The 26381-nt window shown below is 42.4% G+C and overlaps 1 protein-coding gene across 1 annotated transcript in view; it reads right to left on the reverse strand.

Moving 5' to 3' along the window:
- The window catches only part of LOC126278065 (uncharacterized), a 310230-nt gene extending 288480 nt beyond the window's left edge, over window positions 1-21750 (reverse strand). Inside the window, exon 1 of the mRNA XM_049977894.1 lies at window positions 21612-21750. The gene's annotated coding sequence lies outside the window, so the exon portion shown is untranslated. The remainder of the gene's footprint in view (window positions 1-21611) is intronic.
- Window positions 21751-26381: the final 4631 nt, after the last annotated feature.

Raw genomic sequence — 26381 nt, forward strand, 5'->3', positions numbered from 1 at the left:
TTCAAATAAGAAATATGGTCAACATTTTAATAGGAAGTCTTTTCTGAAGGTATTTGTCTAGAGTGTAGCCTTGTATAAAAGCGAAATGTGGACGTTAAACAGCAGAAGAGAACAGAAGCTTTTGAAATATGATGCTATAGAAGAATGCTGAAGATTACGTGGGTAAATCATACAACCAATGAGGAGGTACAGAATACAGTAGGGGAAAAAAAAGTTGTGGCATAACTTCACTAAAATAAGAGATCGATTGAAAGGACACAGTCTGAGATATCCATGGTCACTAATGTAGTACTAGAAAGAAGAAAATTTGTAGAGGGAGACTAAGAGATGAGTACAGCAAGCAGGTTGTAGGTTGTAATTGTTATTTCGGATTTGAAGAGGCTGGGGTGTAAAGTTAGTTCGTCTCCACGTGGTGCACCCTGGGTAACGCTAAATGAACTAACACAACTGGCGGCAGAGCGAACGAAGAATTCCAGCCCCACATCACAGTGAAACAGAACGACAGACAAAGCGCTATGCAAGACACATACAACGGTCCTTTTAAGGACCAACTGACAGAGGATCTCAGACCATGCATCCGAATCTGCCATTTCAACATTGAGAGCATAAGCAGAGCAAAATGTCAAGTATTGCAGAGAATTTTACACGATAACGACATTGACCTGGTAGCCATACAGGAAACTCATGCTGAAAATAGAGTCCAACTTGAAGCTAGAGGAAGGATACTGGGATATGATCTACTTGGAGCCACGTATGACAGACACTATGGCGTTGCGACATATGTGCGTGAAGACATAGAGGACGCCTTTCTAGTTGAAGCCTCCATTGCAAATGATATCCATGAAGTTGTCCTCAAAATAGGAGAAGTTACAGTAACTAACATCTATAAACCTCCTGCTACTACATGGCCAGCTGAAGTGATAAAGATCCACCCTCACCCAAGCGTATACGTTGGGGACTATAATAGTCACCACTAAATGTGGAAATATAGGACAAATGATAGCAATGGAGACATGCTGGTCGATTGGTCCGAGGAACAAAATACATATCTGGTCTTTGATGCCAAGGACCGAGGGACATTCAGATCAGCCGCATGGAACTGCGACTATAACCAGGATCTGGGCTTTGTTTCGAGGGATACAAACGATAAACCACTGACAGCCTCTAGAAGGGTCCTGACGGACTTCCCTCATAGCCAGCACCGCCCTGTGCTTATTAATATCGGTATATCCATCCCGATAATAAGGTCTTATTCTCGACCAAGGTGGAATTTCACAAAAGCTGACTGGACAAAATTCTCTGTACAACTTGATTATACCTTGAGCTGCATCCCTCCAACCAGAAAGAGCTATGAGAGGTTTGTGGGAGCGGTCATTAGCTCTGCGAAAACAGCGATCCCAAGAGGGTGCCGCAAAAAATACATTCCCGGTTGGACAGGGATTTGCCGGCCGCGGTGGTCTCGCGGTTCTAGGCGCGCAGTCCGGAACCGTGCGACTGCTACGGTCGCAGGTTCGAATCCTGCCTCGGGCATGGATGTGTGTGATGTCCTTAGGTTAGTTAGGTTTAAGTAGTTCTAAGTTCTAGGTGACTACTGACCACAGCAGTTTAGTCCCATAGTGTTCAGAGCCATTTGAACCATTTGGACAGGGATATGCGATGATCTGTACGCAGAGTTCCTCAAGAATGGGGACCGGGAAATAGCGGACGAACTATTACACAACATGGACTTTATTAGACGGCAAAAATGGGAGAATACTGTTGAAAATCTAGACTTTTCAAAATCAAGCCGACAAGCCTGGTCCCCACTGCGTAAACTTGGAGGCGCAAATCCACCTGAACATAGAAAGGACGAAATATCTCCCAACAAGGTTGCATCCCGAATAGTTTCTGCGTCTAGAGCCCCACGAAATAGAAAGCACACAACAAAAGTGAAGAAAGACTTAAAAACATTAAAAAGGACCCGTGCAATGGACTCAGAATATTCATCAGATATTCGCATCGAGGAGGTTACCAATGCCCTGAAGAAGGTTAAATCAGGCAAAGCTCCGGGTTTCGATGGTATCCACCCTGAGTTCCTAATACATGTCGGAGCCTACACAAAACAATGGCTGGCTAAGTTCTTTACGGACATTCTTCAAGTGGGTAACATTCCTCCCTCACTTAAACGAGCAAAGATCATCGCAGTCCTGAAACCTGGTAAACCAGGCGATAGACCACAGAGAGTTACCGCCCCATTTCCCTTCTCAGTATGGTCTATAAATTACTAGAAAGACTGCTCCTCAACAGAATAGGCCACACTATACTAAAAAAAAAATCCCTATCGAACAAACAGGATTCCGTCCCTACGCTGCTGTACAGATCAAGTCCTATCACTGACAACATATATAGAGGCGGGGTTACAGAAGAAACATAAAGTTGCTGCAGCATTCATAGACCTAACAGCAGCCTATGATATAGTTTGCAAAAAAGGGGCTCATGTACAAATTAATCTTTGCCGTCACCTGCAAGAAGATAACCTACCTCATTGATGATATGTTGTCAAATAGAACCTTCCAAGTAATAATGGAGAATGAGAGAAGTAACCAGATGAAACTCAATAATGGACTTCTACAAGGCTCTGTCCTTGCGCCCCTTCTTTTCAGCCTTTACATCGCTGACACGCCTGCAACCAGATCGCCCAAATTTGGTTATGCTGACGACTGGGCTCTAGCAACAGCACACAGAAATATAGAAACTGCCGAAGATATCCTTACGAGTGACCTAGGGATTCTCAGCGAGTACTTTACAAAATGGAGGCTACAACCTAGTGCTACAAAGACGGAAGTATCTGCCTTCCATTTGCACAACAAAATGGCCAACAGAGAACTACAAGTCTATCTAGACGGGAAGTTACTAAATCACAACAAACACCCAAAATAACTTGGGGTTACCCTAGATAGGACACTAACATTCAAAGAACACCTGACGAAAACTGCAGCGAAACTTAAAACACGCAATAGCATATTGCAGAAGCTCTGTGGCACCACTTGGGGCTCCACAGCATCTACCTTAAGAACATCCGCACTTGGCTTGGTGTACCCAGTGGCAGAATACTGTGCCCCAGTGTGGCTCAACAGCAAACACACACACATGGTAGATAGCCAACTTAATGCAACAATGCGTATTATATCAGGCACAATCAGACCAACTCCTACGGTGTGGCTGCTCGTTCTCAGTAACATAGCCCCTCCTAACCTACGCCGAGAACACGCTCTGGTTCGAGAATTTCAAAAAATCCTTTCCAACCCTCAATTACAAATCCATGAAGATACTCACGACATCCAAGGAAACCGACTCCGGTCTAGTCATCCTCCACTAAAGACCGCACAGGCTCTGCACCAAACCAACTTTAAAATAAATGACCGATGGAAAGAGGAATGGGAGAGCAGAACAGTAGTGAACTGCCACAGAATGCCATGCATCTTTAGTAAACCAAAATGATTTGATTGCCCTCGCAAAGTTTGGTCAACTCTTAATCGCATCAGAACCAACTGTGGGAGATGCGCCGACTTCTTATCCAAATGGGGTAAACTTCCTTCGGCCGCTTGCGACTGTGGCGCTGAGAGACAGACGGTCAAACATATCGTGCAGGAATGCCCACTAAGGGCGTACGAGGGTGATCCACAGGATTTCCTAATGGCGACCCAAGAGGCAATCACTATTTATTACCTAAGCTGGACGTCTGCTTGTGATTGTTCTGTGAGTGTAAATTTACAACTGGCGGTGTCCTTATATACAAACTGTTATTTATTGCGCTGTTTATACATATGTGATTTTTTTAAAAATCGTGTTGTTTCTGTAATTTTTACTGTGATGTTATGAGCCATACGCTAAATAAATAAATGAAGAGGCTTCCGCAGAATATGGTAGCCTGGAGAGCTGCGTCGAGCCAGTCTTCAGGCTGAAGACCACAACAACGACAACGTCAAAACATAAATAAATAAAATGAAAATTCAAATGCCCCGTTTCTCCTCAAGACTGGAAATAAATGAATTGCACCCGCAGTAGTCGATTTCTTGCAGTTTGTATGACACCTGTTGCGAGATTCACTCCGCACACGTGCTCTACTTTCCTGGGACTACATTCTACTGCACCACAAGTAAAAATGTATGTCTTCAAATTCTTGTAATGCGTCCTCTAGGACCACCATTCGTTAACTGTATATAGCATTAATCCAGGCCAGGATCTAGGAGGTGTGGGGGTGGGAGGAGGAAGGGCAGACCGGGGCCACCAAATTCCTATTATTGAAGAAAAAAAACCTTGTTTCACAAAGCGCCTAGCATCCAGCGCAGGATTGTCTATCGATTATTCGCATGATATTGAAACGCATCCCAGTTGGTTTTTGAACACATTCTAAGTTGACTTTGACTCCATGTATAGTGTGCGTGATGTCTGTGCTAGGGGAATCCCCGTAGCATCTAGAAATAAAAGAACTTCCCCGCAGTCCAAAGGGTACGGGACTATACGAGCTGAGCCCAATAAACCCGAACGAGTGAACGCCAATCTCTGTTTATGTGGTTGATTGGGTTTGTGAGTGATGAGTATTGTTTTAATAACTAGCGAAACCCATAGATTCAGACTACCCGTGTGAAGAGAAGCGACGAACAGGAAACACAGGTAAGAAAGATTATATATAACCTCCTCGGTGTATGCAAGAAAATGAAATTTTGACAAAAATATTTTGCCAAAACGCTAACTACTAAGAGCTAGTTGTACAGCCCCCAGTTAGCAGCCGCTTAAGTTCTATTCTCGGAATAGCGCGGAAAACACATTGTGCGAACACTTAATTACGCCTAACCGGAGAATAAACGCGGGATAACCGAACCTGTGATTAGGGAAGTTAACCGGAGAATGAAGTTTGACAGTGGCAGGAATAGGTACAGAAATAAAGATGACAAGGGTGTTTGTTAGAAAGAGGAAGGAGAAGAAACGGGATATCTTACATATTATATGGAAGGATACGACGATTCCATAATTATATAAAAATTTCAAACTACTACTTCTTTTCGATCCTATACTTGAGAAACTGGAGCGTATGAATGAAAAATGAAAATATATCTTAATATAAAACTTTTTGCTTGTAGTAGCCTTGCAAGCATTTGACATTGGTACGTCGCGAATTATATATATTCTGTCGTGTTTTAGGCATAAAATGATCATTTTGCCAAATCAGTCTCACTTATTTGGCATGTGTTACAATTGCTGCAATATTAGAAAGACCTACTTTGTTTTATCTAGCAGACAGTGACAAAATAGACGTAATGAAATCGAGAAACCACACTAGTCTTGGGTACAATTCGTATTAACAGCGTATTCAGTATTAGACAACGAAATTTTGATTTTTCATTTAGAAAAACATTTGGCAGAATGTTAGTGTCCCGACTTCACGCAGGGACATTATATCAACTGCAAAACAATATTATTCCACTCTATCTTCCATTGGGAAAAATCCATTTGTCAATTTGTCAACAATAAAGCAGAGTCAGAACAACTTTTTGTCTTTTAGTGAAAATCTTAGTGCCACAATTGTTGACTTAGTGAGCTAGCGTCTTTTATGTGCCAGAAAATGGCCCTGCTACTCCTTAGGTTATCCCAGAGGACGGCTAATGCTTCAGAGCAACAGAATCATCTCTCAGTTACCTTTGTTCCCATAAAATGTGAACTGTTTGTGCTTACTTAAGCACTTTTACATACAAAAATGGAAAAAAAGGAAAGGTGATACTTCCTCACATACGGAATATAGATATTGTGTTTCTCAATTATTAGTAGCAGCCACATAAAGACATCCATATTTATCATAAATTCAAAAAATTGGCGTTCAGCTAACACGAATCTTTAGTTACTGAATATAACATATAGAGGGGGTAACTGGCGAGCAATGTTTTTTTAAATTTCTCTTGAACTATCACACAAATTCTGGGCGTCACAGATAAACTTTCGTCAGTGCAACAATGACCATTTTGAGGTTTTTATCGCATGTGGCTCGTTTAAGTCGTTGTTAGTGGTAAACTATCGTATGTGTGTTGTTCACAGAAAAAAATTTAGCAACGTGATTATTTCGTATGTGCAAGCAGAAGCCAGCGGTAGTCAATGGAAAGTGATCAAAACAAAGTGCACACAGGGACTATTGGGAAAGGAAATGAAAGACACGGCTGTTCATAATTGAGTATTTCACTTGCTTTACGGGTAGCAAAGTCCGAGCCTCAGCAGCTTCTTAGTACTCTCCTGTAAAGTTAGTGAAATGCCACTTAACTGTAGTTTGCCTCGGACGGCCAGAATTGTCACATGTAATTCCTTTTTGTCAGATGTAACCCTGTTGCACCAATTAATCAGGGCTAAAATACTTGTCTCTGGTTATTTCTTTCTTTCCATTCGAGACTTCATTGATACTGATAACTAGACAGCCAGCAGGATTAGTAACTGTTTGACAATGTGAAACATGCACAAGAGACAGTTTTTTTAATTATTTCATTTCTCTGTTGCAATTAGGAGAAAATAAAATAAACAAATGTATATGGATTAATTTATTTTTTACTGAAACCTTTTCTTTTAATTTCTCTTTATAAATCTTATTTTGAACACATTGACATTTTTTAACTGATACGGTCCTTCCTCCATTCTTTGGTTTTCATCATGTTATTTTTGAAGCAACCCAATCTGCAATTCTGCTAGTTCTTTCACATCTGAGAACAGGTCCTTTTATTCTAAAAATTTGCTGTTTTAAGGAGAGGGTTGTAAAACAATAGGAAGAATACAGTGACAGTGTTATGTCTCCAGTTACTTGCCCTCCCTCCCACACTACATGCAGCAGCTAGAGATGATTGCACAAGCCAAAATTATGTATGTAATTGTTACTGTTTCTCAAATTATAACAACAGCATCCCGTTTGGGTATGTACATATGTGCACTTCTACCGCAGCAATATAAAAATAATTATGATTGTTCACTGAAACTATTATTAACTCTTTCTCTATATATGCAAGTAACATAATGATTAATAACCATCACATAACAGAAATTGGTTTCATATATACTCAGGAGCTGTAAAAGTGGATGCACAAATCTACAGGGACCAATAATTGAGCAAATGTAGTCTCTGTAGAACACCAATTACTTCTGCAATGGATGAATAATTCTAACCATAAGACACAAATACAACAGCAAGCTACGCAATGACTAAAAGTCAATATCCCTATTATATCTGTATTCTCATAGTCTCATTAAACTCTGAAGAGGATGACTTTTTTCATGTAGCAGATTGCACTTCTTCTAATACGTTATGTGCCCACTTACAATTCGTCATTTACCATACAGCTACTGTTGATGGACTATATTATCTTACTTAGAAATGCTGCATCTGAATCGATCGTATTGTGGCGCCCTTATGTTAACTTTATCAAATTGTGTACTTTTGTGTACACACCTTAGATCTTACATTACAGGTATGTGTCCCTGTCAACCTGTTTAGTTATTGTGGGCATAATACTTACGTGTTGCTTTCTTTAAAGGATTGTTGGCCTATCTGTAGCAGCTCTGTCAGTCTACTGAACTCTTCTGTAAGATAAAACTATTGCATATATTTTCCCAGCCTTTGTTCAGAACTGTAGAACAATCTCTCACTCATAAATCAACAAAGACCTCATTTTTTACTAGTTTCAAGACAGATTGTTGCCGTTTACATACATGCACCACATAAACCTAGTTGAAAATTTTGCTCTAACATTTTAATTTCATGAGGCTATATCAGTTTTCATATTTTCCACTATGCTCTGGAGATTGTTTACAATATAAATCAGCCTCAAAGTACCTCTAGCGGAACAGCTTTGGATCCTGGAATGTTTATCGCTCATGTTACCTTGATTAAAATGACATTGTGATTGACAGATGGTAGTGATGGGAAACAGAGTTGCTGGCTCGTACACGGCCTGCTATGTGCTCAGGTTATTGATAGCGGCGCAAACACCAAAAAAGAAACAAGTAACGGATGCACACGGCTTAACTCTGAATCATTCTCGCTTAATCTTCAGTGTCAGACGAACTGCTGTCAGAGTTTAATGAAATGATAAGTTCTTCAGTATCATTTCTACTACACATTCATTCTACCATGCTTTCATTATTACTTTTTTCGTGTCTCTTGCAACATTGTAGCAGTATGACGACGAAGTTTCGTTTCAGCATCCGTTGTCAGTTTTTCCACTTCCACTAAGGTACATTTTTTGTTGTCACTTATCACACAACCTTTTACTGGAGGTCATATGAGTGACAGTGGTATGGTGATAATCTGAGGACCATATGGCAATACTTTTTGCCACTTCATCCATAATATATGGAGGTAAAGGTGATTTATTCCGAGCTACGAGATCCGACAATTTTTCTTCTTTGTAACCTGTCGATAATGCCTTGCTTCTTGAAAGCAAATGTAGGCACCTTATCAACGATAGCCAAATGATATGATGCGTTGTCCATAGCTATTACTGAGGACTCCCTCAAGTTTTTCACGAGCGGCTCCTTAAACCACCGCTGAAATGTGTCTCCGTTCTTTTCTTCGTGGTAATCGGCGTTTTTTTTCGATCTCAGTAACAAAATACAGTTTTCTAGAAATCTTGCAGATGTACCTGCATGGAGAAGAATAAGTCTGCTATCTTTTTCAGTGGGTTCTGGCATGGTGCCAGATACTGAATCATCTTTCCAGTCAGCTTGCATGTACCCCTGTTTCATCCTAGCCAAACAATGTCATCAAAATTTTCCTTTAATATTGCACTAAAAATCGCCATCGCCAAGCTACAATGTCGCATCTCTGTATTATGACCTTTCTTCCGCTAATTTTTTGATATTTGAAGCCCAAGCCGAGCACTACATTTCACAGTGACGATTTTCTGCTTCTGAAGAGTTCCGCTTCTTCTAAGGCAGCCTTCAGTTTAACGAGGGTCGGATGCTCCTTCCTCGAATCCTTCCTTTTCCTTTGGCCTCTGTTCGTCTTTGTCTTTCGCCATTTGCCTCAATTCTGCCCAGGTCTTGCCCACTCGTTTTGCTTCCCCTTCCACTGTCCTCTTCCCTGAGTCCCTAGGTCTTCCTCTCTACCTTGTTCCCTGGGGATTCCATTCCAATGCTTTTCTTCTCGATGGCTCCATCTGCTTTTCTCAAGGTGTGCCCCAACCAACCCCACTTTCTCTCTCGTATCTGGTCTTCTACATGTATCTGGTTTGTTATTCGCCAGAGCTTCTCATTAGTAATTGTAAATATGACGACGAATTGCATCTCCCTGAAAATCTTCGATATTCGTCACACGCTTTCGAGTTGCACTTTTTTCCTGGGGTGTTAAGTGAGATGGTCCAGCTTCAATTTCTTCTGCTCCGTACTTTTCTTTCCCTATTCTCAGAACAGTGTTTTATTGTATTTTTAATGCCTCCGCTGTTCTGTCAGTGACATTAGTGGGAGGTAGCAAGAGCCCACATCATTGTCTTTCTCTTGATCGAAGGATATGCGTTAGATGAGCATGTGCCAAGCAAGATCGTAAGAGATGGAAAAGAGCCACTGTGGTACAACAACCGAGTTAGAAAACTGCTGCGGAAGCAAAGGGAACTTCACAGCAAACATAAACATAGCCAAAGCCTTGCAGACAAACAAAAATTACGCGAAGCGAAATGTAGTGTGAGGAGGGCTATGCGAGAGGCGTTCAATGAATTCGAAAATAAAGTTCTATGTACTGACTGGGCAGAAAATCCTAAGAAATTTTGGTCTTATGTAAATGCGGTAGGTGGATCAAAACAAAATGTCCAGACACTCTATGACCAAAATGGTACTGAAACAGAGGATGACAGACTAAAGGCCGAAATACTAAATGTCTTTTTCCAAAGCTGTTTCACAGAGGAAGACTGCACTGTAGCTCCTTCTCTAGATTGTTGCACAGATGACAGAATGGTAGATATCGAAATAGACGACAGAGGGATAGAGAAACAATTAAAATCGCTCAAGAGAGGAAAGGCCGCCGGACCTGATGGGATACCAGTTCGATTTTACACAGAGTACGCAAAGGAACTTGCCCCCCTTCTTGCAGCGGTGTATCGTAGGTCTCTAGAAGAGCGTAGCGTCCCAAAGGATTGAAAAAGGACACAGGTCATCCCCGTTTTCAAGAAGGGACGTCGAACAGATGTGCAGAACTATAGACCTATATCTCTAACGTCGATCAGTTGTAGAATTTTGGAACACGTATTGTGTTCGAGTATAATGACTTTTCTGGAGACTAGAAATCTACTCTGTAGGAATCAGCATGGGTTTCGAAAAAGACGGTCGTGTGAAACTCAGCTCGCGCTATTCGTCCACGAGACTCAGAGGGCCATAGACACGGCTTCACAGGTAGATGCTGTGTTTCTTGACTTCCGCAAGGCGTTCGATACGGTTCCCCACAGTCGTTTAATGAACAAAGTAAGAACATATGGACTATCAGACCAATTGTGTGATTGGGTTGAGGAGTTCCTAGATAACAGAACTCAAAATGCCATTCTCAATGGAGAGAAGTCTTCCGAAGTAAGAGTGATTTCAGGTGTGCCACAGGGGAGTGTCATAGGACCGTTGCTATTCACAATATACATTAATGACCTGGTGGATGACATCGGAAGTTCACTGAGGCTTTTTGCAGATGATGCTGTGGTGTATCGAGAGGTTGTAACAATGGAAAATTGTACTGAAATGCAGGAGGATCTGCAGCGAATTGACGCATGGTGCACGGAATGGCAATTGAATCTCAATGTAGACAAGTGTAAATTGCTGCGGATACATAGAAAGAGAGATCCCTTAACATTTAGCTACAAATTAGCAGGTCAGCAACTGGAAGGAGTTAATTCCATAAATTATCTGGGAGTACGCATTAGAAGTGATTTAAAATGGAATGATCATATAATGTTGATCGTCGGTAAAGCGATGCCTGACTGAGATTCATTGGAAGAATCCTAAGGAAATGCAATCCGAAAACAAAGAAAGTAGGTTACAGTAGGCTTGTTCGCCCACTGCTTGAATACTGCTCAGCAGTGTGGGATCCGTACCAGATAGGGTTGACAGAAGAGACAGAGAAGATCCAACGGAGAGCAGCACGCTTCGTTACAGGATCATTTGGTAATTGCGAAAGCGTTACGGAGATGATAGATAAACTCCAGTGAAAGACTCTGCAGGAGAGACGCTCAGTAGCTCGGTACGGGCTTTTGTTGAAGTTTCGAGAACATACTTTCACCGAAGAGTCAAGCAGTATACTGCTCCCTCCTACGTATATCTCGCGAAGAGACCATGAGGATAAAATCAGAGAGATTAGAGCCCACACAGAAGCATACCGACAATCCTTCTTTCCACGAACAATACGGGACTGGAATAGAAGGGAGAACCCATAGAGGTACTCAGGGTACCGTCCGCACACACCGTCAGGTGGCTTGCGGAGTATGGATGTAGATGTAGATTCCTTGACATTATTGCAATATTCATCAGCCCGCCCTCTCAGTCCAGTGCAGTGACCGCGTATAGACTTCTCTGGCACAGCACGCTTCCGTGGAGGCCCTCTCCTACTTCTTGCTTCTGACATTGAAAATATATGAACAGAAAGAAATAATCACACGAATGTCATACAACTCATGTGACAGCACCGCACAGTATATCTGCAATACGACCACTGTAGGTCTCATACGTAGAGCCCAGTTCGCAGCCACAAGGGGCTTTTCTTCTTTCTTTTTTCTTCTCTCCCCATGCTTCGGGGTTTTGAAAGCGAACACATTTCGGCAATTGAGTTTTAAAGAGGATTTCCGTGTCCTTTTCTTAGACATGCGTAGATAAGTGTTGTAAAACCAGCGGGTATCCGTGGCCTTGCTGGCGAACCCGTCGATGCAGTGGGATGTGACGAGTGACGCACCCTAAATTCCGCAGCGTGCTCTACTGTTGTTGTCAACATAACTGGACGGACACGCTATTCCAGGGATAACTAACCGGAGAATAAAATGTCGTACAATGTGCGCCATAAGCAATACCGTAATTAGGCTATTCCATCGGTTGCTATCCTTGGATTTATCACAAGTTTGCATAACTGGCCCTAAATAGGCGTGCTTGATGCCAATATAAAAGACATGTATTATACATACAAACTCACAAACATGATCATGATTTTATATAAAAGAACTATACGTCAATGTTAAGATACGTTTATTTATATTTTTAGGCAATAAAGAGCAAATGATCAGCGCACCAAGAAAGAAGCTTTTTGGGGCTCAAAACATAAAAAAGGATAAAATTGAAGAAATAAATAAATCGGCTTATCTAAGATGAGAAGATGTTTTCACGAAGCAGGCGCATTATTACGCTCCACTGATACTTGAGATAATTAACACTCAAGATAATTCGACTGAACAGTCGAAGTTTCAAGTCTCAGATGATGGTAAACAGTCTTCGCTATCAGAAGGAAGACGACGGTCTGCTCACTTTTTTCAGCAAAGAAAAAAATATAGATCTAATGGACCAAGGTGCAGGCCGGACCACGAAAAAATTACAGGTCAACATGGTCATTTATGATCAAACAAGCTGTATTACTAAATGGTAAACATCCAGATAACATAGAATTTAGGTTCACTGAACGCAACGGTAGGTATTTGACATACCACATGTGGTTCGAAACAACAGCAAATCGGTAAAATATTAAAGGATCCCGGCTTGTTTATTCGAAAGCAAAAAAATCAATTTAATGTACTGCCTGCAAGCTACAGGGTGTTTCAAAAATGACCGGTATATTTGAAACGGCAATACAAACTAAACGAGCAGCGATAGAAATACACCGTTTGTTGCAATATGCTTGGGACAACAGTACATTTTCAGGCAGACAAACTTTCGAAATTACAGTAGTTACAATTGTCAACAACAGATGGCGCTGCGGTCTGGGAAACTCTATAGTACGATATTTTCCACATATACACCATGCGTAGCAATAATATGGCGTAGTCTCTGAATGAAATTACCCGAAACCTTTGACAGCGTGTCTGGCGGAATGGCTTCACATGCAGATGAGATGTACTGCTTCCGCTGTTCAATTGTTTCTGGATTCTGGCGGTACACCTGGTCTTTCAAGCGTCCCCACAGAAAGAAGTCACAGGGGTTCATGTCTGGCGAATAGGGAGGCCAATCCATGCCGCCTCCTGTACGTTTCGGATAGCCCAAAGCAATCACACGATCATCGAAATATTCATTCAGGAAATTAAAGACGTCGGCCGTGCGATGTGGCCGGGCACCATCTTGCATAAACCATGAGGTGTTCGCTGTGTCGTCTAAGGCAGTTTGTACTGCCACAAATTCACGAAGAATGTCCATATAGCGTGATGCAGTAATCGTTTCGGATCTGAAAAATGGGCCAATGATTCCTTTGGAAGAAATGGCGGCCCAGACCAGTACTTTTTGAGGATGCAGGGACGATGGGACTGCAACATGGGGCTTTTCGGTTCCCCATATGCGCCAGTTCTGTTTATTGACAAAGCCGTCCAGGTAAAAATAAGCTTCGTCAGTAAACCAAATGCTGCCCACATGCATATCGCCGTCATCAATCCTGTGCACTATATCGTTAGCGAATGTCTCTCGTGCAGCAATGGTAGCGGCGCTGAGGGGTTGCCGCGTTCGAATTTTGTATGGATAGAGGTGTAAACTCTGGCGAATGAGACGATACGTGGACATTGGCGTCATTTGGACCGCAGCTGCAACACGGCGAACGGAAACCCGAGGCCGCTGTTGGATCACCTGCTGCACTAGCTGTGCATTGCCGTCTGTGGTTGCCGTACGCGGTCGCCCTACCTTTCCAGCACGTTCATCCGTCACATTCCCAGTCCATTGAAATTTTTCAAACAGATCCTTTATTGTATCGCTTTTCGGTCCTTTGGTTACATTAAACCTCCATTGAAAACTTCGTCTTGTTGCAACAACACTGTGTTCTAGGCGGTGGAATTCCAACACCAGAAAAATCCTCTGTTCTAAGGAATAAACCATGTTGTCCACAGTACACTTGCACGTTGTGAACAGCACACGCTTACAGCAGAAAGACGACGTACAGAATGGCGCACCCACAGACTGCGTTGTCTTCTATATCTTTCACATCACTTGCAGCGCCATCTGTTGTTGAAAATTGTAACTACTGTAATTTCGAAAGTTTGTCCGCCTGAAAATGTACTGTTGTCCCAAGCATATTGCAACAAACGGTGTATTTCTATCGCTGCTCGTTTAGTTTTTATTGCCGTTTCAAATATACCAATCATTTTTGAAACACCCTGTATATGGCAGCTCTTCTACATCAGCCTTGTGTAGGGAGCTTTCATTAATTGGAAAAAAGCTTTAGAAAGATTATCTAAGCTTAAAGAATGAAGAACACATTACGAATGTTTTATAAAATGGAAAACCCGTCTGCAGAAAATGAAATCTTGTCAGGGCATCAGTCACGAGACTGAGAGAATAATTCCCTCTGAGAAAGAAAAATGGAGACGTATCCCGCATCTAATAATGGACGCTGTCATATAGCTTGCCACAAATTGTCTTGGTTAGAAGTTCAAATGAAACACCGAGTGATCTCACTGAAAATTTTCCTCAACCTAGTCAAGGACATTTTCTTAATTTGATAATTCTGCTCCCTAAATGCAGTCCTACTCTCAAGTAACCGTTAGAACACCTAAGAAAGGGACAATTATCCTATTTGTCACTGACAATACAACAAGAAATCTTCCATATAATGGCAAACAAACTTCGAAATACCATTATGAACGACATCAAGGAGACCAGTTATTTCACCATCATATTTCACTGCACTCCAGATGTATCTCACACACAACTAATGAGTCAAGTGATATGTTATATAAAACTAACAGAAACTGTACGTGAAAAGGAAAGCTTTATTGACTTTCTAGACGTTGACAGAAAGACTGGAGAATATCTCACACAGTGAATACTAGAAACACTAGAAGCTGATGGTTTGAATGTGCAAAAATGTCTTGGAAAATCTTACGATAGCGGATCTAATATGGCCGGCATATATAATGAAGTCCAATCCAAAATTATGGAAATGAACGAGTTTGTACCATATCTAACACACTCTAAAAATATTGTGGACGTTCATTCTGCATCCTCATATCAAGAAGTAGTTAGCCTATTTGGGACTGTTCAGAAACTTTACTGCTTTTTTGTTAGATCCACCATGCGGTGGAAAATAACGCAGAGGTGTACAGAAACCAGCTTACAAGAAAGCAGTCAAGCAAGATGGTTGGCTAAACATCTAGCTGTTACACCTCTATTAAATAATTTACCGGAAGTTATCAAAGATCTGGAAGAAATTGAAGAACCTCTCTTGCGCAGAATCTAAGTATGAAACTGGTCATCTACTACATGAGGTGATGAATTTTTAATTTATCCTTACCTTAACAATTTGGGCTGATATTCTTGGAGAGATTAATAAAGTGAACGTCAAAATACAGAAAGCAGACATTGTCATTTCGTGCTGTGTGGTACTAATGCATGGGCTTGCAAGAAATGGGAGAGAAGCCAATAGAACAGTGGATCAAAGAAGTTATACCTGTTTCTGTAAAGATGTAATTCGAGCCTGTCCTCAAAAGCAAGCGAGCTTCCAGAAAGAGAAGGCGCACGACGAAGTCTAAATCTGTGTGGACGAATCAAGAACACTAGACCCGACTAAGCTGTTTTCCAAACATATGGAAATAGTATTTGACATTCATAACACAAACTGAAATAAGGCTAGAGACCGCAAAGAGTCTACATGAAAACTTCGTCTTCACCAGTGCCCAAGCATTTTTAAACATGTCGACTGAGGATCTGCAGAAAAATGGAGCAGATCTACTACGAAAATATTCGAAAGACTTGAATTTACTTGAGTTTTGCCTAGAGCTCGGCGAATTCAAAAAGTTAGTAACCGAAATTAACGAAGAATCAAGTGCTGTCCAACTATTATATCTGTGCTAGCGTGACTTGCAAGAAGATTTTCCTAATATTAGTGCAGCTTGAAGGATACACTGCTCATTATCGACAACATCTGCCAGCTGTGAGAGAAGCTTCAGCAAACTGAAAATAATTAAGAGCAATCTACGTTCAAAAAGAAGTCAGGAACGTGACTACCTGGACTCGTGATCATAGGCACTGAAAATAAAATTGCCTATGAGACGAACTTTAACCAGGTAATAGCTTCTTTCGCAGAAACGAAAGCACGCCTTATAAAGCTGTAACAAGATTGCAGAGTAAAAAATACTGGGACTTGAGGACTGAAGAAATGTGTACTGTCCTGCTTGTTTTTTGCCTTTACTGGTTTTATGTTTCCTACTCTTGGGTCCATTGCTTTTCCTTGTGTTAATGACCTCTCGTCTGTTAAACAGCCAGACGCTAAGTGTGATTTGTTTGCAGATGACACAAACATTGCAGTAAGTAGCAAGTCAAGTGCAATCTTAGAAATAACTGCTAATCAGATTTTCACTGGCATTAATAAATGGTTTAAAGCTAATTCACTGTCACTGCCATTAAATTTTTAAAAGACTCACTGTATGCAGTTCAGTGCCTGTAAGAGTTTTCATTCCAGTATGCGTATAACATATGAAGACATGCATATCGAAGAGATCGACAGTGTTAAATTTCTGTCTTCATCGTTTCATCATCATTCGGGAAAGGGGCGAAACTGGACATGAAAAGATTGCCAGTTTGTAGGGGCGCTGATAACCACGCAGTTGAGTGCCTCACAAACCAAATGTCCTTAGCAAACGCATAATCTTCATCCTGAAAGTTAGTGACGCCCTGTAGATGTCGCAAGTAAATATGAAGCGAAGCAGTTGTGCACCAACCCACCACGATAAATTCATTGACTCTAGAATGAATCTGGAATATATTACTTACGAGAAACATCCTTTTCTCGGATACATGCCTCCAATAGAGCAAAAACGATACGTGCTGTTCATGATACGCTAATTTCTTTCATGTATACGTATAGCATATATTAGGACGGGAATAGATCAGAACTTAGTTTTTTTGTATATATATATATATATATGTGCGAAGATTGAGTTAAAGGTACATACATATATCCAGTCCATTCATATTAACGGTCATCTTGAAAGCATTTCTGGTCTTGAGGTGATTTTTAGAAAAGTTCGCTAATTTTTTCTGTGTGTTGTTAAACAATAAGTACATTTTCGTGATTCCGCCTTCCGTGAAACACAATTTCTTGTTATTTCACTCTGCCTACACGTGCTTCAGTTATGTCACACCGTCATCCGTAAGTTTTCTTTTGTTCTATCGCCAATTAATAAGTAGATGTTGGATAATAGTACAGGATGTTCCAGAATGATCATTACAACGTTCGTCACGTATATTTCAAAAATGGGGATAGGTAGATAGGTGCGGTTTGAAGCACAATGTTCACACGTACCTAAATTTTTCTTTTTTTTTCTTTTTGAAAATTAGGCACTGATAATGTTTACACATAACTGAAGTACAAAGTTGTAAAGTTACTTTTGGAACATTCGAACAGCTATATTCGCAAAAAGTTTTTCAACTAACATTTTTTTGTTCACATTTCTCTTTGTCTTCTGCACTTTAGCAAATATTTGGCTACAGTTCGTTTTCTGCAACTAATAACGGTTTATTTACAGAGGAAAACTTTTAGCGGAACGACACTTTGACCTGTAGTTTAGCCCAACTGCAGGGCTTAGATTTCGCTCCGTAGAAAGAGTTAGACAGACCGAACCATGAAAAACAAAATGTGTTGAGATAATGTTTTTGTTGGAACTCTCTGTAAATGTGATGACCATGTTTGTAACTTTCATGTACTCTCATTTAATATTAACATGTTGTTTTGCAGTAGATTGAAGGAACATCCACAGATGATGTAACACTACTGAAACAAGTACGGTAACGCTCGTTTCACAATTCCCACAAACGTGAAGTCATTTTGACGTCACACAGAATATCGAAGGACCTCGCAATGTCGACGACCACATGTTTGGCTATCGACTTTCGTTAGCATTCGGGCCTGTCACAACATTACATGCTCGCGTACCGAAGATTTACAAAAGCACGTCACTCTCGGAATGATTTATTATAATTATTGGTATAATAACATGTCAGTTAATGATTTATCGACAGTTAATGCCTTCATATAAGAGTTCTGTCTTAGAAGTGAGCTATTATCGTCAATAATTTACAATGAAACACACTCGCTTTGAAATTTGCAGTATGCAGTTTCAATGTAACGGAACACTGAAAATTTGTCACAAAGACATCACCATTATCATTAAACGACACTTAATAACGCTTCAACGGTACAAGCCCACGATATTGAATATGATAGCCAAGACGAGTTTAAGAGCTAGCGTAATGAATAGCGTCGTGGTTTCTGGCGTCGAAACTTGTTGGCTCGCATCCCGTTACATGCAGTTCTTTTTTTCCCCTTATGTTGGCGTTGTTAACGCGCACTTTCTTATGAATGTAATACAAGTATGTTCTGCAATATTCCATGTTATTTACATTCGGTAAAAAGAAGGATGAAATAAATATTTAGTGATTTCCGAATATGTGGTTAGGCAGGATCCTAAGAGCACAGTTTAAATTGCTGCGATTGAAACGACCGAGCGATCTAAGGCGCTGCAGTCATGGACTGTGCGGCTGGTACCGGCGGAGGTTCGAGTCCTCCCTCAGGCATGGGTGTGTGTGTTTGTCCTTAGGATAATTTAGTTTAAGTAGTGTGTAAGCTTAGGGACTGATGACCTTAGCAGTTAAGTCCCATAAGATTTCACACACATTTTTATGATTGAAACGAGCGACAGTAAAATTCATATTGTTTCTTCTCACAAATATTTGGTTCTATATTTCCGAATATATGCTGCTTTTCGAGTGTGTCATTATACAGGGTCCTAAGAGGACAGTTTAAATCGCTGTGAGTGAAACTAGCAGCATTAACATTCATATTCTTCCTTGTCACAAATATTTCGCGTTTATTTACGAATTCGTGGTGTTTTCCGAGGGTGTGGTTAGGCAGAAACCTAAAAGTGTAGCTCTAGTTGCTGCTACTGAAACGAGCAGCAATAAAATTCATATTCTGCCTTTTCACTAATATTTTGCTCTTTATTTTGTGACGATTTCAGAGCGTGTGGTTAGGCTGGAACCTAAGGGTACAGCTTTAAATGCTGCCACTAAGACGAGCTGCAATAAAATTTGTTTCCTTTTTCTTCTCACAAATATTTCTCTGTTTATTCCGAAATTGTAGCGACTACCGAGTGTGTGGTTAGGCAGGAAGCTAAGAGGACAGCTTAAATTGCTGCGAGTGAATCGAGGAGTAGCAATATTCATAGTCTCCCTTGTCACAAGGCCGTTAGCCGTCAATATTGCGCGTGCGTCAAAATGACGTCAAGTTTTCGGGAATTGTAGGGAAACGAGCTTTACCCAAACAAGTATGGGTAAAGAGAAGAAAAAAACAAGAAGTAGTATTTTATGTTATTTTGTGAGACAATGACATTATTAAAATTCGATCGCTGTTATGTTTCGCAGAACGTTGACAGCGTACAACAGCGACCAGACAGTTTGGTTTTGGTTTGCTTTAATGGGAATGCACCGTTATCAAATGGTTCAAATGGCTCTGAGCACTACGGGACTTAACTTCTGAGGTCATCAGTCCCCTAGAACTTAGAACTACTTAAACCTAACTAACCTAAGGACATCACACACATCCATGCCCGAGGCAGGGTTCGAATCTGCGACTGTAGCGGTCGCGCGGTTGCAGACTAAAGTGCCTAGAACCGCACGGCCACAACGGTCGGTTTCGAATTTATATATTAATCGTCAGACGGCTTGTAGGTTTTTTCAGCAACAACATGGACGTTGTTATAAGTTGAGGTGCCCAAGGATAATAAAAATTGTCAGTTTCATAACTGCATCAATGATTGTTGCTTCACGAACTGTCGCATAACAAAGTAACTTACGTTGAATGCCTGCCTGGAACTTTTGTTACCAAAGTGTTTTTCAAACGAATAGTACTTATGTTGTTCTTCATGTTGTCATATACACTTATAGTGGTTCAGGGCAACAATGTAAGTCATCTAGACGTATCAAACGGCATCGGAAGATTTACTCGTTCGAGCAAGACGATGAAAATAAAATGATGCAGGCGGACATTTTATGTAAATTGCATCCTAAAATGAGTTGGTTGCGAAGCCCGCATCATCAAAGTTATTAAAATGAGAATTTCTGTTTATTCTAGGGCAACTCAACTGTAAACGAATATCCATCTTTTTTATAAGGCCGTCTGTCGATGAAGTTGTCAATTCGAAACCTTGGACGGTGCTTTTTCGGCCGAAAACCAAAACCAAACTGTAGCTCGTTGCTGCCGAATTCTGTCAGCAAGTTGTGCTTCGCTCAAGACGAAATCGTGACACTATATTTATTGCTGCGATACATCTGCTGAAAAGATACAGTATATTTGTAAATCAATTGTGTTTAGAATGATAATAAGATATGCCACACTTGCTCCATGGAACACGACAACTGGTTAATTGGTTAAAGACTTGTTTGTAATATAAACGTGGAAGAGAAGAAGTAAAAAGTATTGAAGTTTCTCATAATGAGAAATGAGAAGGAGCGCTCTGTATGTACTTTAAATAAATTTTTATAGTAAAAATCGCGTTCAAAACTGTTTTTTTATTGGCCGGTGACATGTAAGACTGCCGCCTTCAGATCTTTAAAAATTGTTTTGGTTGTACGTGAAGTTCCGATATGCGTTCATTAGTCGCGTCATGTTAACATTTTAGTGTCGAGTATATTGTGCATTTCACAAAGCTATGTCAAAAATGAAATTACATACAGGTTTGACATATGTAAAAATATGCACAGTTGAGATGGACCTTACACATGTAACATTACTATGATGCTTGTTAGTTGTTGTAATCCACATTGTACAGGAAAAGTCCACACTTTTGCCAATGTTAACGATTTTGACAGGAAAGACTGTCAGCTTCAGGCTTTTATAAAAAATTTTGGTTGTACGTCATGTTCCGATATGTGTTCATTAGTCGTATCATGTTAACATTTTAGTGGAGAGTATACTGTGCATTTCACTCAGCTATGTCAAAAATGAAATTATGTACAGGTCTGTCATATGTAAAAATATGCACAGTTAAGATGGACCTTGTAGAACTTGGCATGTCTATATATGTAGCACTACTTTGATGCTTGTCAGTTGGTGGAATCCACATTGTACAGCAAAAGTCCACACTTTTGGCAATGTTAACGATTACATGACGAGTGAAGCACATCTTGGGACCTTTTCACTCGAAATACATGGTGCAAAAACCTGTTTCTAGTTTTATTTTTTATAAATCTGTGTGGAATGTGCAGTATACGTTGCACTAAAAGGTTAACATGGCATGAGTAATGAACGCACAATGGCACATGACGTACAACGAAGATAATTTTTAAAGCTCTGAATGACTAAAGACGTTTTGAACACTTTCCTGGCTGTAAGAAAATTTGTTTGAAGTGCAAAGTAAGTAAAGCCTGAGCTCAGGTTTGGCGGCGGAACTCACGGTCGTCGGCAGAGCTGTGTGACGCAGCCAGGCTGTGCGGATTCCGGCTCTCCAGCTCCAGCGCGGCCCGCGGCGGCAGCGGCACTGGAGGCAGGGCTCGGCGCTGGGCCGGCGGTGGCGGTGCCGCGGAGCACAGCTGGAACTCCAGAGCGGCCAGCCACGGTCACGGCCGGCTGCTTCCCCGCCGCGCCGCGCCGCCCCCCGCCCTCACCGACTTGGCCTCGGCAGCCAGCCAGTGATCATGTGGGTGTGAATTGCGCTTGTCTGTGTGTGTGTTGTCTAATTCAGAAGAAGACCTTCTGGCCGAAAGCTTACTTGCCAGCAGTCCTTTTGTTGCGCCTGTCGGCGACTTAACATCTCCACTATATGGTGAGCAGCAATCTATCCTTTTCGTAATACTGTCACTCACTCGCGAAGTGCTTACTCTGAGCTACTCGTAGGGTCACATTCCGTGCTCGGAATAAGTTCTTGTGTCTACTTGTAACGTTGCCTCTGACATCTGTGTTATCGCTCATACTGCCTGACAAAGACAGTGAGGCACCCAAAAGACGTGGTCAGATATCGTCATAAATTCGTACGCGTACATACACTACTGGCCATTAAAATTGCTACACCACGAAGATGACATGCTACAGACGCTGTGATATGCAAATGATTAGTTTTTCAGAGCATTCACACATGGTTGGCGCAGGTGGCGACACCTACAACGTGCTGACAAGAGGAAAGTTTCCAACCGATTTCTCAAACACAAACAGTAGTTGACCGGCGTTGCCTGGTAAAACGTTGTTGTGATGCCTCGTGTAACGAGGAGAAATGCGTACCATTACGTTTCTGACTTTGATAAAGGTCGGATTGTAGCCTATCGCGATTCCGGTTTATCGTATCGCGACATTGCTGCTCACGTTGGTCGAGATCCAATCACTGCTAGCATAATATGGAATCGGTGGTTTCAGGAGAGTAATACGGAGCGCCGTGCTAGATCCCAACGGCCTCGTATCACCAGCAGTCGAGATGACAGGCATCTTATCCGCATGGTTGTAACGGATCGTGCAGCCACGTATCGACCCCTGAGTCAGCAGGTGGGGGCGTTTGCAACACAACAACCATCTGCACGAACAGTTCGATGACGTTTGCAGCAGCATGGACTATCAGCTCGGAGACCATGGCTGTGGTTACCCTTGACGCTGTATCACAGACAGGAGCGCCTGCGATGGTGTACTCAACGACGAACCTAATTGCACGAATGGCAAAACGTCATTTTTTCGGATGAATCCAGGTTCTGTTTACAGCATCATGATGGACACTTGTCGCATCCGTGTTTGGCGACATCGCAGTATACGCACATTGGAAGCGTATATTCGTCATCGCCATACTGGCGTTTCACCCAGCGTAATGTTAACGGAGTGCCATTGGTTACACGTCTCGGTCACCTCTTGTTCGCATTACCGGGACATTGAACTGTGGACGTTACATTTCAGATGTGTTACGTTCCGTGGCTCTAACCTTTCATTTTGCCGGCCGGGGTGGCTGAGCGGTTCTAGGCGCTACAGCCTGGAACCGCGCGACCGCTTCGGTCGCAGGTTCGAATCCTGCCTCGGGTATGGATGTGTGTGATGTCCTTATGTTAGTTAACTAGTTCTAAGTTCAAGGGGGCTGATGCCCTCAGAAGTTAAGTCCCATAGTGCTCAGAGCCATTTTCTCTACCCTTCATTCGATCCCTGCGAAACCCTACATTTCAGCAGGATAATGCACGACCGCATGTTGCAGGTCGTGTACGGGCCTTTCTGGATACAGAAAATGTTCGACTGCTGCCTGACCAGCACATTCTTCAGATCTCTCACCAATTGAAAACGTCTGGTCAATGGTGGCCGAGCAACTGGCTCGTCACAATACGCCAGTCACTACTGTTGATGAACTGTGGTATCGTGTTGAAGCTGCATGGGCAGCTGTACCTGTACACGCCGTCCAAGCTCTATTTGACTCAATGACCAGGCGTATGAAGGCCGTTGTTACGGCCAGAGGTGGTCGTTCTGGGTACTGATTTCTCAGGTTCTATGCACCCAAATTGCGTGAAAATGTAATCACATGTCAGTTCTAGTATAACATATTTGTCCAATCAATACCCGTTCATCATCTGCATTTCTTCTTGGTGTAGCAATTTTAATGGCCAGTAGTGTAGCATTAGACAGTGCGTAGACACTTAGAATCGCTATTCCCTGTGACAGGTAGAAAGGCCACCAGAGTGCGTTAGTGTTGTTCGCGTTTAGTGTTGTTACCACGCCGGACAAGGAATACATGAGCGCGAACAGCGTCAAATGTTGAGCGATCACTGTGAAGGACAAGGAGATGCCTGTACTCTTCTGAGACAGCGTTATCAGTACCTGACAGATTTTGGAAAAGGGCCTTATTGTGGGTCTCCTTTTGGCAACTGGTCGAGTCGTGCAATATCCAAATTTTTGGGGCACTTGTTTGTCACACTGTCCCAGTGTTGGACTGCACAGGAACATTAGGACAGGCAAATTCGTTGCCAGGATTCCGATCGACCACCAAAAGGGAGGATCACTGTACTGTATACCACTTCATATCTGTGCCTACCATCCGACAACAAGTAATGGAATCGCTGTAATAATCCGTGCCATCCAGCCTGCACTTTTGGTGATAGACTAGCACTATGGAATTACCATCCTATGTGTAGGCTGCCGTTAACACCAAACACCATTGGCTGCTCTTGCCATGACCAGGAGGTATAGACTGTTCATGAATGGCGTCACATTGTGTTCAGCGATGAATTGAGGTTCTGCACTACTCCAGATGACCATTTCCAGCGAGTGAAACGGCATCCTGTCTAGAGGTCCTGTACTTCCAATGTTTCCTAGGTGTATAGAAGTATTATTCGTGGTGTAATTGTGAGTGGCGAGCCATTGGGTAGGCGCTGTGACTTCGGGTCGTGGCTATTAGTGACCAAGGGAACTCTGACGGCACTGCAGTACATCTTGCGTCCTCACCTGTTACCTTTCATGTGACAGTGTCGTGGTGCCATTTTTCAACAGTTCGAGGCTCGCCCACTCATCATGTATCTATGAACTCTCTGCGATATGTAGAGGTACTCCTGTGGCCAGCAGGATCCTTAACTTTGTCCACGATAGGACACGTATGAGACCATCTTGGACATGAGCTCCGTCCTAGAGCCAGTTTTGTTTATTTATTTCGTTTTATTTTAGGGCGCAAAAAATAATGAGGGTCTTGCGCGCCCATGTCAGAACTGTAGAACAAGAAGACAAAAAAGGAGAGGAAGGGTTAAAAGCAACTACACATTTGGCCTAATCGACGGAAGAAAAGACACTTAAAAACAGGTACTTGGAGAAAGGTCCATAAAATACGCCGTAGAGAAAGAGAGGTCCTGAACTAAAGATTAAATGTCCTTCTCCATATTGCTAGGACGGATAAAAAATAAAACGCGGTCGATAGCCCTCCCGTCGTTCGCTAAAATGGCCGATAACTCAGACAGTAAACATAAATTGGAACGTAAGTGATTAAAAAAGAGGGCATTCCGTCAAGAAATGGTGAACTGTCAAAGGTTGAGGACACTGGGCGTAAAGTGGTGAGGGAGCATCAGTTAACAAATGGCGATGGCTAGAAAGACAGTACCCAATATGCAACCTAGCTAAAATGATCTCACGGCGAGAGAGCCGAGAGGAGGCAGTCCAAGCCGCTGGGAGAGGTTTAAATAGCTACAGCTTCTTCCTATGAAGGGAGAATCAGTGGTGATGCCAAAGTGACATCACCTGCTGACAGACGGCAACACAGAGGTCATCGGAGGGAATGGAAGAATTAGTGGGCAGAAGTACCAGAACTGCAGCCTTGGCAGCAGCATCAGCAGCCTCGTTTCCCGTCGGACCGACGTGACCAGGAACCCGCAAAAACAGCACAGTGGCTCCATCAAGAGTGAACAAGTGACAGTTTTCCTGGACCTGTTACACTGAGGGATGGGCGGTGTGTACACAGAGGCTCTGAAGGGCAGGGAGTCGGAGCAAATGACGCAATTGAAAAGCCTGTGTATCCGGGTGTACTGCGTGGCCTGATACAGGGCGAAGAGTTGTGCTGTAAATACTGAGCAGTGTTTCGGAAGTCGATAACGAAAAACGTCGGTGCCAATATTAAGGCTATCAAGGACCAGCCGAACCATGGCGGAAGCAGCTTACCGATTCTTCGGTGCCTTGCGTAGTCGTATGTGTCTATGGCGCCATATTTACTTTTTATATCGAGTCTCTTTGTGAAGCAACACCGCTGACGGTGCATCGAGGAGGCGGCAGGGGCGGCGGCGAAACGCGAAGGGAGCAGTTACGCCGGCCGGTGTGTCTGAGCGATTCTAGGCGCTACAGTCTGGAACAGCGCGAACGCTACAGTCGCAGTTTCGAATTCTCCTCGGGCATGGATGTGTGTGATGTCCTTCGGTTAGTTAGGTTTAAGTAGTTCTAAGTTCTAGGGGACTGATGACCTCCGAAGTTAAGTCCCATGGCACTCAGAGCCATTTGAACCATTTGTGGGGGCTTTGCGATTGCAAGTGAACAGCTGGGTACGGCTGACCAGCACGACCACGGCCGCGACTACCAGTGGCAGCTCTATTTCTCGGGTGTTTGTTTTGGTCGTGGCCTTAGCGTTTCTCACATGCTGCAGTCTTTGGGGAGACAGCGTCCTGTTGTATGAATTCCATTCGTCTTGATGTCCGTTAGTTTGCGATTCAGGCGATTCAACGCAGTGTGCAACTGG

This window comes from Schistocerca gregaria, chromosome 1 (genome assembly GCF_023897955.1).
Source record: "Schistocerca gregaria isolate iqSchGreg1 chromosome 1, iqSchGreg1.2, whole genome shotgun sequence".
NCBI classification, from domain to species: domain Eukaryota; kingdom Metazoa; phylum Arthropoda; class Insecta; order Orthoptera; family Acrididae; genus Schistocerca; species Schistocerca gregaria.